The sequence below is a fragment of the Anastrepha obliqua genome, chromosome 2, assembly GCF_027943255.1.
Source record: "Anastrepha obliqua isolate idAnaObli1 chromosome 2, idAnaObli1_1.0, whole genome shotgun sequence".
Lineage (NCBI taxonomy): Eukaryota > Metazoa > Arthropoda > Insecta > Diptera > Tephritidae > Anastrepha > Anastrepha obliqua.
This window is the reverse complement of record NC_072893.1, coordinates 104,416,378-104,421,137: the sequence shown is the minus strand read 5'-3', so window position 1 is coordinate 104,421,137 and position 4,760 is coordinate 104,416,378.

Here is a 4,760-nt window from a genome sequence, read left to right as displayed (position 1 = left end):
TTGCGAATTTCTCCTGTGGATCGAGGAATACCTAGGGAAAAATATTTTAACTCTATTCAATGCAATTAATGAACTCAAAATATCGATATTCAAGAAAAATGAACACATATTTATTGAAATTAATACAAAGAGATCAATGCGGAAGGACATATGAGTGTGTGCTCCAAAATTAAATTATTTTTTTTGGAAAAACTTTGTTATTTTCGATTGCGTTTTCTCGTAACACTTTTCAAGTGCTTTTGATCGGATATCATGCAAACAAGCGATCTGATTGAATGACACTACATCGTTCCGTTCACCCCATTTCACAATTGTATTGACACAGCCAAAAATCGATGCATGCGGGACTTTACGCTTTTCCAGCATTTAGCGGACGTTTCAGGGAGCAATTTCCCCCATGCTTGGCTCAACATGATCACGCCGGTCTTCAAATCAACTTTCTTCAATAGTTCATGTAATGAAGAATCTTTTTCACTAATTATGGTTTTCATTAGCAATGTTTTGTATTGAATTTTTGTCAAGTTAATAACACCTTGATCCATTGGCTGTAAAATCGCTGTGCAATTGGCCGGAAAATACATCACTTCGATCTCACCACAAACTAATTCTTCTTCGGGCGGATGAGATGGGGCTTGATCCAGCAGGAGTAATGCTTTGGGTGGAACATCATTTTCTTTGGCGAATTTTTTCACTTCTTCGACAAAATTATCAAAGAACCACTTTTTGAAAATATCAAGCGTCATCCAAGCAGTCTTGTTGCTAGCATAATTCACCGGTAGACGAAAATTTTTAAAACTACGCGGATTCATAGATTTGCCGATCGTTAATGGTTTTATTTTGTGGCTGCCATCACCATTTGCACACAAAAGAACACTGATTCGATCTTTTGAAACTTTGTTGCCTGGAGCACTCTTTTCATCTTTCGAAACGTAGGTTACATTTGGCAAAAGTTTGCAAAAGAGCCCCGTTTCATCAGCATTATATATTTGTGATGTTACATATCCTTTTTCAGCGATTTTCGCCGTCAATTTTTCCTTAAATGGCTCAATGGCTTCTGGATCACAAGATAATGATTCACCAGTCACAGTCAAATAGCGAAGTCCGAAGCGCTTCTTGAATCGCGAAAACCATCCATCACTTGCATTGAATTGTTCTCCATCCTTTTTTATTTCATCAAATATTTTTAATGCTTTGCTTTTCAATATCAAGCTAGAAACAGGAGCATTTCGTCGCCGCTGATTCATGAAAAACTGGTACAAACGCTTCTCGAGCTCTGGATGATTGCCAAACCGCAAAGTTTTCCGTTTATTTCCAAGTGAAAATGATGTGTATGCATTTTCTTTTAATGAACGGGATTGTTTTTTTATTCGGCAAATCGTTGCGCAATCAACTTTGTATTCGAATGCAAGATCTCGTTCTTTAACGCCTTTTTCAATTTTGTGGAGAATCTCATCTCTTTCGTTCAATGTAACAAAATGTAGATTCTTTTTCACTTTTCCCATGATTTTATTTGATGAAAGCAAAAAAAAATGATTCAAACTCCGAACGATTGTTTTACTCTCAAGAACCAGCTTGAAACTAACGCGTGTTGAATGTCACAAACGATTCGATGCCATATTTTATGATATCAGCGCTACCATTTTACAGTTATTTGTAAAAATCAAAAATCACAAAGCGTGAGAACAGTGTTTTTGGTCGCAATAATTCCGAGAACCATAACTGTGCATAGCTATAAAGCTGTGTCTTCGCGCGTGATGAACGCAAATATAGTATATTGCCGTATTAAGCAAAAAATTTCTTCGAACAAGAATTCTTTTGCGCCCGAAAATTGCAATTTTTTATTGCTCTTTTCGAGTTTTCTATGGACTCAAAATTGAATTGTACTTTCCGCGAAATTGCAGTTATCGGTATTGCAGTTATCGGGCTTCTACTGTATTCATATTTACGAGCAAAATGTAGTTCATGGAAATTTTAAGAGAATTACAGAAATATTACAATAGAATGCTTTTTATTGCCATATGCCTAAATATATATTTTTTTGTATCTTGCTTACTATTCTAATATATCAGGGTTTCTGTACAAACTCCCTCTGTAGTAGCAGTAATAATATATATTTATTTTACAGAAATTGAAAAAAAAATGTACAACTCATTTTGTTTATAAAATAAATATATACAATGTACATAAGACATGACAATTTGTCATCTGTCGTTTTTCTTACATAAATATAAATAAAATAATCAATGATTTAAGCTCCGCTAGCGAATAATTTCTGTAGCATAAAGTGGAATACAAAAAACATAACATTTTTCCCCAATTCTCATCGTTCTCTCCATTTAATGCGCCTATAATTTCTTTTTCTGTTAATTCTGCTTTTTTTAAATAACTATTTTTAAACTCAGCGAGTACAGGACATTTTCCGATAAAATGCTTCACATTTTCTTTTTAATTCAGATTGCAATGGCTGCACATTTTTGACACTCTACCGAATGCGTTGGGATTTAACATAAATTCATAGAGACATCTTCACTCCTCATTCCTTCTTTTATGTAGGTTGAACCCTTTGTGTGGTCAAGTATTTGTATAATCGTATGCGTAATGCACTTGCAAGTACCTTTTCGCTATGTTCTCTGATGTGTTCAGCCTTTAATTCTGTCAGCAACTGCATGGAAAAGCTGTGCTACTGCGTACTACTGATTCGTCGAAAGTTAATCCGAATTCTGTGCCCATTTCATATACCTATGTAGATGTTTATACCAGAAAATGTTTTTTCGTATCACTTACTGCGACAATTCATGCGGAAGTCTGCTTTCATATAAAGTTTTAAAAATATTACCTATTGGATTTCTTCAGCTGCTGTTTCCAGCAAAATTGCATAGTTTGGCGTGAAGTCTGATATCCTTAGGATCACTATTATGAACTATCTTTACAGTTTGTCGAACTCATCTGATAATGTATAACCGCACACTTTGGCAGCATAAGATTGTGTGGATCTACAGACAGCTTGGAAAAAATTCCATTTATTTTTTAACGATACTGATCATTTATCAGGAAAGTCCTTCCAGGTGCAATTAATGCTTGCCTTGCCTGCGTTGTTTCTGGCTTCCAAATGTCTTTTTTGCCGTAAGTATGACACCCAAAAAAGTGAAAAAATTCCGCCACAACCCTTACATTTTTGCCATTGTACCACCACTTTTCTAACTGCGATGTCCGGCTGGCTTTTCTAAAAATCATAATTTCCAACTTCATTTCCATTCGGTGCAATATTTTTGCAGTCTATGTAGGTATAATAGCTTGCATGATCTTTGGATTATATCCATATGGACTCAGTCAACAATATACTTTAGGACTTAATCATTTTATTCTACTGTTTTATTTAAAGGGTCATAAATGCAGTGCATTTTACTTAGCATTTTTATAACGTGTTGTTTGATTGTTTTTGTTATTGTTAAAATCCGCATTACTGCTAATTAATAAACATATGTGCATATGAAATGTGCGTATAGCGAAATATTTCGGTTAGTTATACTTACATTAATGAGGTTTGTGTCTTCGGTAACCCTAATTGACAAATATTTTAGTCCTTAAATATTCACCTATACTCTAAAACCGAAGTACGCTACGTGTAAATTACTAAAAACCGGTAAACGACTGGTAAAAGGACCGTTAGTTGATTCATATAAAACATAATGCAGTATTCTATTTATATTTCTGGCCTTAGGAACTTCAATAGTCAAACTAATATGGATATACGGAGAATAGCTGGGTGATAACGACAGTTTGCAGCCAAAAATATCCCAAGAACCATCCAAAACAATGTAAAAACTAGTCTATGCCATATAAAAATGAAAGAAGCCCTAATTAATTATTTTAATTTAATTAATTAAAAACTGTTTTTTTTTTCAATTCATTAACACTAAGAAACGCAGTCAAAATTAATATTGGGTAGTCGAAAAAGTCTTTTCGTATTTCTAATCAAACTTCAACTTATTTTTTTTTATATTTATAATGAACTTTATTAAACCAAATATGTACCATTTTGGTCGACCACCTTTTGCCATTTTTCCTAGAGACATTATTCCATCAGTGTAAAACTTTTGTGGTTTCTCGGCGAAAAACTGCGACAAGTAATTTTCACAGGCTTCTCTTGAAGCCAACTTTACTCCATTAAGGGACCGAAACAAATGGTAGTCCGATGGTGCAAGGTCAGGGCTATATGGTGGATGCATCAAAACTTCCCAGCCAAGCTCTCCCAATTTTTGCCGAGTCATCAAAGATGTGTGTAGCCTAGCGTTGTCCTGATGGAAGACGACGCCCTTTCTGCTGATCAGTTCTGGCCGTTTTTTTTCGATTGCTTGCTTAAATCTTATCAGTTGTTGACAGTAAAGGATAGAATCAATCGTTCGAGCAGGCTGGAGCAGCTCATAGTGGATGATTCCTTTCCAATCCCACCAAACACAGAGCATAACCTTTCGAGGCGTCAATCCTGGCTTTGCGACCATTTGTTGAGCTTCACCACCCTTGCACCATGATCTTCTTTGCACATTATTGACGTATTTGATCCACTTTTCATCTCCTGTTACCATTCGCTTGAAAAATGGTTCGATTTCATTTCGTTTTGGCAAAGAATAGCAGATGTTAATTCGGTCAATTAAATTTTTCACAGACACTTCATGTGGTACCCAAACATCGAGCTTCTTTTTGTAACCAGCCTTTTTTAAATGGTTCAAAACCGTTTGATGATGAATGTGTAGTGCCTT